This window comes from Leptonychotes weddellii, chromosome 7, assembly GCF_054177405.1.
Source record: "Leptonychotes weddellii isolate Sample4059 chromosome 7, ASM5417740v2, whole genome shotgun sequence".
Lineage (NCBI taxonomy): Eukaryota > Metazoa > Chordata > Mammalia > Carnivora > Phocidae > Leptonychotes > Leptonychotes weddellii.
In genome coordinates, this window is record NC_138375.1 from 25,201,603 (window position 1) to 25,211,652 (window position 10,050).

A 10,050-nucleotide genomic window follows, 5' to 3' on the forward strand; every position below is an offset into this window, starting at 1 on the left:
TTTTTTTTTTTAAGATTTTATTTATTTATTTGAGAGAGAGAGAATGAGAGACAGAGAGCATGAGAAGGAGGAAGGTCAGAGGGAGAAGCAGACTCCCCGCCGAGCAGGGAGCCCGATGCGGGACTCGATCCCGGGACTCCAGGATCATGACCTGAGCCGAAGGCAGTCGCTTAACCAACTGAGCCACCCAGGCGCCCCAACTATTTTGCTTTCCTATCAACAGCACACAAGGGTTCTCTTGTGTAGTCCCTTGTAATCTTTTTTACTTCTCTCCTGTCAGGTGTAATTTTTCCCCTTTCATTTATAATATTATTTATTTGATTTTTCTCTCCTTTTTTTCTTAGTACAGCTAAAGTTTTGTCTGTTTTATCTTTTTAAAAAAACAACTTGATTTTGTTGATTTTTTTTTCTGTTTTTCTGTTCTCTATTTCATTGATTTCTTCTCTAATCTCTATTATTTATTCTTTCTGTTAACTTTGGGCTTAGTTTTTTTCTTTTTTTTTTTTCTAGTTCCTTGAGGTTTAAAGTTGGGTTTTGTTTTTAGATCTTTCTTTTTTAATGCAGGTGTTTATCACTATAAATTTCCCTCCTAGTTCTCCTTTTGCTACATCCCGTGTGTGTTATACTTTTGTTTTCATTTGTCTCAAGTAATTTTCTGGTTTCCCTTTTGATATCTTCTTTGACCCAATGGTTGCTCAAGAGTGTGTTATTTAATTTTCATATATTTGTGAATTTTCTAGTTTTCCTTCCGTTATTGATTTCTAGTTTCATTCCATCGTGTTTTTGAAAAGATATTTGGTATGATTTCAATATTCTTAAAATTGAAATTAAGATTAGTTTTGTGACCTAACATGTGCTCTTTCCTGGAGAATGTTCCATGTGTGATTGAAGAAAAGGTGTATTTTACTGCTGTTGAGTGGAATGTTCTGTATATTTCTGTTAGGTTCATTTGGTTTATAGCGTTGTCTAGTCCTCTGTTTCTTTATTGCTCTTCTGTCTGGATATTCTATCCATTATTGAAAGTGGGTTATTGAAGTCTTTTATTATTATTATGTTACTGTCTATTTCTCCCTTCAAATCTGTCAATATTTGCTTTATTTATTTGGGTGGTCTGTTGTCAGGTGAATATATATTTATAATGGTTATATCTTCTTGATGAATTGATCCTTTTGTCATTACATAATGTCCTTCTTTGCCTCTAGTGACAGTTTTTTCTTAAAGTCTATTTTGTCTGATGTAAGTTTGGCCATCTCTGCTCTTTTTTTTTTTTTCACCATTTTTATGGAATATCTTTATACATCTCTTCACTTTTAGCCTGTTTTTCCTTAAATCTAAAGTGAATCTGTTGTAGATAGCATATTGTTGGTTCTCTCTTTCTCTTTTTAAATTAATTCAGCCATTCTTTTGATTGGGGAGTTTAATCCATTTATGTTAAAGTAATTATTGATATGAAAGGATTTACTATTGACATTTTGCTAATTGTTTTTGTCTGTCTTGTAGTTCTTTTGTTCCTTGTTTTTTCTCTTGCTTTTTCCTTTTGTATTTTGTTGATTTTTTTGTGGTAATATGCTTGATATCTTTCTCTTTGTTTATCTTTTATAGGTATTTTTTTGTGGTTACTATGAGGCTTACATAAAACATTTTAGAGTAATGAATATTTTAAGCAGAAAACAACATTACTTCTATAGTATATAAAAACTCTACACTTTGACCTCTCCCCCATATGCTTTATTGTGACAATTTACATCTTTTTATATTATGTATCCATTATCAAATATTTGTGGTTATAGTTATTCTTAATACTAATCTCTAAACTTTTATATTAAAATAAAAAATGGTTTACATGCTACCATTACAGTATTACAGTATTGTGTATTCATCTGTATATATATATATTTTTAAAGATTTTATTTGTTTATTTGACAGAAAGAGAGCACAAGTAGGCAGAGTGGTAGACAGAGGGAGAAGGAGAAGCAGGCTCCCTGCTGAGCAGGGAGCCCGATGCGGGGCTCAATCCCAGGACCCTGGGATCATGACCTGAGCTGAAGGCAGATGCTTTCTGAGCCACCCAGGTGCCCCTATTAATCTGTATATTTACTTTTACCAGTGAGTTGTATACTTTCATATGCTTTCTTATTGCTGTTTAGTGTCCTTTCATTTAAACTTGAGGAACTCACTTTAACACTGTGCAAATTGCTAACCATAATTTAATTCAATTTAATTTAATTTAATTATTGAGGTGAACATAAAATCAACTATTCTAAAGTGTACAATACAGTGTCATTCATTATATTCACAATGTTGTGCAACTATTACCTATATCTAGTTCTAAAACATTTCTATCACCCCAAAGGAGGACCCATGTATACCCATTAAGCATCCATCCCTCTCTTTCCAGTCCTTGGTAACCAATCTGCTTTCTGTTTCTATGGATTTACTTATTCTGTTTATTTCATATTAATTGAATCATACAATAGGTAGATTTTGTGTCTGGTTTCTGTCACATAGCACAATCTTTTCTTTTTCTTTTTTTTTTTTAGGTTTATCCATGTATCATAATTTCATTTCTTTTTATGACTGAATAATATACAACATTTTGTTTATCCATTCATCCATTGATGGACATTCGAGTGGTGTTCAACTTTTGGTTATTGTGAATAAATTGCTTAACATTTTGCCCCCACTTTCCTCATCTGTAAAGTGGGGATAATAATTCCTTACTCTCAGGGTCATTGTGAAGACTGGAACTAATACAGATCATATGTCTGGCTCACTAAGTAAAAGCTATTGGAATCATTTTTGAGTGTGGGGATCAGAGAGAAAGAGCTATTAAAATAGGCCTTTGGTTGGTTTGCAGACAAGATGAACATTCCTATGTTTTAAACCCCTAAAAATTTAATCTTTCCTCTCATCTTGCCCCATCTTCCTGTCGATATTTGGGTTACAAACTTCATTTTTCAGGTCTCCTTACTATTGAAATTATTCATCTTTTTGTTACTGTCTTTACCTATCTGCTTTCTTTTTTTCCTCCTAGTTTTGTTCATTTTCTTTTTGTTCATTAATTCTTTCATCCATCAACAATTACCAGTTTCAGTTTTAGTTGCTGGATTATAGCAGGAAAAAAAATTAGACTCAGTCTGCGATGTCCTCCATGGTATTATATGCTGGAGTTGGGGGAGAGGAGAGACTAAAAACAAGCAAACCATATGTCAGGGAGTGGTATATGCTAAGAAGTAAAACAAAGTAGAGAAATGGGATAGAGTTTTAATTAAGTCAGAGAGTCAAGATGAGCCTCTCTGATAATATAAGTTCAGCAGAGTTCTGAATGAGGACTCAGCAGTGCCTTTCTGAATTAAGTCTTCTGTTGTGAGGGAAGAAGGAAGCCACTGGGGCATTGAGCAACATGGCATGTGCTGAGTTTCACGTTGAGTAGATCACCCTGCCTGCTGCCATGCTATTGACAATTGATAATGCTATTGACAATTGTCATCTCTGTCTCCTTCCTTGGTTCCTTTCCCTGAGATTTTGTTTCATGAGCTCTTTCTGAGAGTTCACTTTCTTGATGAAATCTTTCAGATTCAGCTTTATAAGCTGAGGCCATCCCTTTCTCCTTACTCCACCCCTCAGCTCTTTGGGGAAGAAGGAAAACACCACACAAAAGAAGCTTTCACCATTGAATTTTCACCATCTCAACAGCTTTAGGTGACAAGGATCTGTAGCTGGAGGCCACAGCTTCCTTCCTGGTTAGAAGTGAAGACTTCCCTGATCTTTGTTTTCACTGGGGCCTAAGGTGTGAGAATTAGGGAGAATCTTAGAAGTCTTTTCTAGAGCAAGATTACCTTTTTGTCTTTGCCAGTGTGCATTTTTCCTGACTAAATTCAGGAACAGGGAAGGTTATTTTTGGTAACAGAAGTGAAAGATCAACGGATATCCAGTTCTTCTGGGGATTTGGATTTGGGAATTCTATACCCAGAGTTCACTCTCCTGAACCCTCTTACTTTCTCCCAAAGGCATTCCATCCACACTCAGGATAATGTGACATGGTGAAAAGAGCATTGGACTAGGAGCTGGAAGGTCTGAATCTTAGTCTGGACTCATACTAACTAACCATGAGTTCGTTAGTGGATAGGTGTGTTAAAATAAAAAACAAACAGATCCTTGCCTTGAAAATTCCCTGAGTAGACAAAACCAGTTAAGTCACACAAACAAAACTTAACTTAGCTTATTTTTTCAAGACTAACTTGACCTGGGTCATTTTTTGCTTGTGCCTCTAAAAATCATAAGCAAGACTTAAACTGTTTCTCAAGGTTGACATAAGGTAACCATTGACCACTTCCTCATTATTCAAGAAAATTCTAATATTATAACCAATCACTGTGAAGAATAAAATCACTGTTTTCTCATGATATAAGCTGCTTTATAACAATGTACCCTTGAGCCTCTGTCCATGTTTTGGTTTGAGTGCTCCTGGTTTGCAATTTGTCTTTTTGGTGATTGCACAATTAACTTTTACTACGTACACTTCAGTGACTCATTGGTTTTACTTCTGTTATTTCTGAACTTTTGACAGGTGGTAGAACAGAATGAGTGAATAATATGAGCTCTAGAGTCAAACTAGTAAGTTTGAATGTTTGGCTCCACAACTTATTGGTTATATGTAATTAGGCAAATTATTTACCTCCTATGTTTCCTATTGTCCTCATCTATAAAATAGGAATAATAATTGTACTTACTTCCCAAGACTGCTTGAATATTAAATGAGATAATTGAACTAAAAGCACTTAGAACAGCATTGGGTGTGCGGTGAGGTTTATGGTTAGTATAATAGCTGACAAGTCAATCATCTAAGTTATGTTCAAGTGCTTGCAATCATATGTGGAATGTCTTATAGACCTGATGATGTTTGGCAGAGGAAAAACAAGGCAAGTGGGTTGGTTTTACTCAATCATAAAAGGATTGTCACATGAAAGAGAAACTTCTGAGTTGCTTAGTAAGTTCTTTGGACTTTAATTCAAAAAATAGAGAACTTTTAATATAATCAATGGGGCATGAGAATTGGAATGACCATTTTGCAAAGCAGTGAGGTGGCGATCACTGAAAGAGTTTAAGCAAAGATGGGCTGTCTGTTTGGATTAGCATAAAAGGGATTCCCTTCTCTAAAATGTGACTGTAAAAAAGTCGGAAGAATCCTTTTTCCCCATAACAAGGCAAAAGTTATTTCTCAACCCCCTTTATTCTCTTACTGTTCTTTTGGCCCCTCCTCTTCTTTAAGGGAATGAATGTTTATCAAACAGGTATGATGGTGTCAGTTGTGGTCAAGGCTGGTAGAGCCATTTTTTAGATGAGAAAACTGATGCCAAAAGACAACTGCATTGTGCCATAAGCAGCCAATGTAAAGGTCCAGATCAGCTGATGACTGGAAATGCACCCCTAAAGCCTTGCAGTGAGACTTAATTAATAATGGGAGACCATGCAAGTCAATATAGAAAGCTTATTTTATTCTTTATTTTTAGAAAGCTTACTTAAAACAACAACAACAACAACAACATATATGAGAGTTGGTAGAAGTTCTGAAATGTTCACACACAACCCCTGACACTTCTGTCAGCTTCTTTGCCTGCCTGCTATTACCACATTTCCTGACTTTAAATAACATGGTATTCTTTTGAATCAGGTTTCCAGATGTACAACCCTTAATCGGTAATATATGGTCAGAAAACAAAACAGTGAGGTTAACAGTGTCTACTTAGATATTCCTCTTATATCTCAGACCTCTCCCATGAACCTCTTGTCTTTTCCTGCTGTCATACCATTGGTCGCCTTGGTCAGTTAGGGCAGCTCTAACAGAATAGCATAGATACCATGGGTGGCTTAAAGAGCAATTTATTTCTCCTGGTTCTGGAAGCTGGGTGTCTGAGATCGAGATGTCACCATGGTCGGGTTCTGGTGAGAGCTCTCCTCCTCGTTTGTAGACAGCTGCCTTCTTGCTATATCCCTACATGGCTGAAAGAGGACTGGTTCCTTTCATCTCATTTATAAGGGCACTAATCTCATCAAGGGGGATCCATTCTCATGACTTCACTTCTTTTTTAAGATTTTATTTATTTATTTGACAGAGAGAGACACAGTGAGAGAGGAACACAAGCAGGGAGAGTGGGAGAGGGAGAAGCAGCTTTCCCACTGAGCAGCGAGCCTGATGCGGGGCTCGATCCCAGGACCCTGGGATCGTGACCTGAGCTGAAGGCAGAAGCTTAATGACTAAGCCACCCAGGCACCCCTCTCATGACTTCATTTAAACCTACTTACTTCCCAAAGGAAGGCCCATCTCCAAATACCATCACATTGGAAATTAGGGCTTTATGAATTTGGGGTGATACAAACATTTAGTCCATTGTACTGGTCTCCTTACTCTTGCTTCCGGGTCTTTACACTTGCTGTTCCTCTTGTCTGAAACATCCTCTCTCTTCCACATCCACATATCTTTCTCCTCTCCTGCCTTCAGACCTTTCCTCAAATAGCACTGATTTCTTATCAGTGAGGCCTTCCCAGATCTCTCCATTTAAAATTATCCCCTATGGACCTCCCTAACTTCTTTTCCTATTTAATTTTGTATCATAACATGTGTCATCTTCTTTCACAGTTTGAGTTACCCCAAGATTTCAAGTATAAGTGGTTTCTTGGGAGATGCTCCAAAGTTACCCCACTCAAGTGGAGAAGAAGCTGAGGCATTTTTATGCCAACTTCCATTAGTCATTGGCTGGCTTCTTGGGGATGGAGTATTAATTCTGCTTTTCCTCAAGGTGGGCAAATAAGCCTTCTGTGACTTTGGAAAAAGTCTCAAAGCAAAAACATGCAGATCTTGGCCCCTGGAATAGGAAGAAGCACACCAAAGTGATGATATCATATAATATTTGGTGTTATGGATATGGCACCAATAATATCTGCTACACCATCTGACATACCATATAGTTTATAGGGGTATTTCATATATCTCACATATTATAATGTTGTATGTGTGTGTTCCCACTTTCAGAATGTAAGCTCTATGTGGGCAAGAATTCTTTTCTGTTTAGTTCTCTGCTGAACTTAGAACAATACCTGGCAACCTGGCACATGCTAGTGTTGAATAAATACTTGTTCAATGAATTAATGATCTAGATCAGAGATTTTAAACTGTGTATTGTGACCCACTTAGCAGGTCATGGAATTAATTTAACGACCACCAACAATAAAAAGAGAGAGAAAAGTATATTGCAGGTAGTAAAGGTAAATATTGTTTTATAAAATATTGCATTTCAATACAGTGATTTAATGTACATATTATAATGATTAAATTAAAGGAAGAGATATAAATTAAATTTATATTGGGTCCTCTAGTAAAATGTACTTTTCACTCAGAGTTGTCATTTTTGACAATTACCGATCAATTTCTCACTTTGGAATTGGAATGATACCAAGAAAATTAGCATGGCCCCTGCGCAAGGATGACATGCAAATTCATGAGGGGTCCCATACTTTTAGAATGCATTTGGACTTAAATGACCATCAACTTAAATCAGACAGCCATATATATATGAACCTCATGATAACCACAAACCAAACACCTAGGATAGAGACACAAAAAACATAGCAACAAATATAACATTGAAGAAAACCATCAAACCACTAGGAAAGAGACCAAGAGAAGAAGGAACAGAGAACCACAAAAACAACCAAAAAACAATTAACACAATGGCAATAAATATATACCTAGCAATAATTACTTTAAATGTAAATGAACTAAGTGCTGCAATCAAAAGACATAGAGTGGCTGCATGGATAAAAAGAAACCCAGGCCCATCTCTGTGCTGCCTATAACAGACTCACCTCAGATCTGAAAATACGCATAGACTGAGAGTAGAGGGATGGAAAAGAATATTCCATGCAAATGGAAGCAAAAAGAAAGCCGGAGTAGCAATACTCATATCAAATAATATCAGACTTTAAAACAAAGCCTGTAACAAGACAAAGAAGGATATTACATAATGATAAAGGGGCCAATTCAAGAAGAGGATGTAACATTCATACATATTTATGCACCCAAACTAGGAGCACTGAAATGTATAAAGCAAATATTAACAGACATAAAGAGAGAAGTGGAGAGTAATACAATAATAGTAGGGGACTAAAAAAACCCCACTTACACCAATGGATAGATCATTCAGACAGAGAATTAGTAAGGAAACGTTGGCCTTAAATGATACATTAGACTAGATGAACTTAATATAGACAGAACATTTCATCCAAAAACTGCAGAACACATTCTTTTCAAGTGCACATGAAACATTTTCCAGAATAGACCACATGTTAGACACAAAGCAAGTTTTAATAAATGCAAGAAGATTAAAATAAGATCAAGCATCTTCTCTGGCTGCAATGGTATGAAACTAGAAATCAATTACAAGATGAAAACTGGAAAAAACACAAACATGTGGAGCCTAAAACAACATGCTTCTAAACACACAATGAAGCATTTCAAAGAGGAAATCAATGAAGGAATCAAGGAGGAAAACAAAAAATACCTTGAGACAAATTGAAAATGGGAATACAATTTTCTAAAATCTATGGGACACAGCAAAAACAGATCTAAGAGGAAAGTTCATAGTGATACGGGCTCATCTCAAGAAACAAGGAAAGGCTCAAATAATATAACTTTACTCCCAAAGAAACCAAACAAAAACCAAAAATAAACAAACCCAAAGTTAGTAGAAGGAAGAAAACAATAAAGATCATAGCAGAAATAAATTAAATAGAGACTAAAAAAATAGAGAAGATTAATGAAACTTAAAGTGGTTCTTTGAAAAGATAAAAAGAAAATCATGAACCTCTAGGCAGACTCATCAAGGAAAGAAAGCAAAAGAATGCAAATAAATAAAATAAAAAATGAAAGAGAAGTTACAACTGATACCACAGGAAAAAAAATCGTAAAAGATTACTATGAACAATTATACACCAGCAAATTGCAAACCTAAAAGAAATGGATAAATTCCTAGAAACACACAACTTTCCAAGACTGAATCACAAGGAAATAGGAAATCTGCAAAGACCGATTACAAGCAATGAAATTGAATCGGTACTTTAAAAGCTTCTCAAAAACCAAAAGTCCAGAACCAGAGAGTATTATAGATGAATTCTACCAAACATTTAAAGAAGAGTTAGTACCTGTCCTTCTCAAATTATTTAAATAAAACTGAAGAGGAAGGAGCACTTCTAAACTCATTTCATGAGACCAGCTTTATCCTGATATCAAAACCAGACACACCACAAAAAAAGAAAATTACAGGTCAATATCCCCGCTGAATTTAGATGCAAAAATCCTCAACTAAATATTAGCAAACTGAATTTAACAATATGTTAAAAGGATCACACAGCACGATCAAGTGGGATTTACTCCAAGGATGCAAGAGTGATTCAGCAACTGCAAATTAATCAACATGATACACCACAAAAATAAAATGAAGAATAAAAATCATATGATTATCTAAATAGAGCAGAAAAAGCATTTGACAAAATTTATCATCCATTTATGATAAAAACTCTCAACAAAGTGGGTATAGAAGGAATATACCTCAACATAATAATAAAGGTCACATATGACAAACTCAACTAATATCATCCTCAGTGGTAAAAAGCTGAAAGCTTTTCCTCTGAGATCAGGAACAAGATGAGGATTCCCACTCTCACCACTTTTATTCAACATAGTGTGGACATCTTAGTCACAATAATTAGGTAAGAAAAAGAATTAAAAGGCATTGGGGCACCTGGGTGGCTCAGTCATTAAGCGCCTGCCTTTGGCTCAGGTCATGATCCTAGACTCCTGGGATGGAGCCCTGCATTGGGCTCCCTGCTCAGCGGGGAGCCTGCTTCTCCCTCTCCCACTTTCCCTGCTTGTGTTCCCTCTCTTGCTGTGTCTCTCTCTGTCAAATAAATAAATAAAATCTTTTAATAAAAATAAAAAAAAATTAAAAGGCATTAAAATTGGAAAGGAAGAAGTAAAACTATCAGTATTTG

General features: G+C 35.8%; 1 non-coding gene across 1 annotated transcript; it reads left to right on the forward strand.

Annotated features, from left to right (window-relative positions):
• The first annotated feature begins 7,411 nt into the window (after positions 1-7,411).
• Positions 7,412-7,519, forward strand: LOC115941654 (U6 spliceosomal RNA). The gene has a single exon (XR_004076394.1). It is a non-coding gene; the product is annotated as a U6 spliceosomal RNA (small nuclear RNA).
• Positions 7,520-10,050: the final 2,531 nt, after the last annotated feature.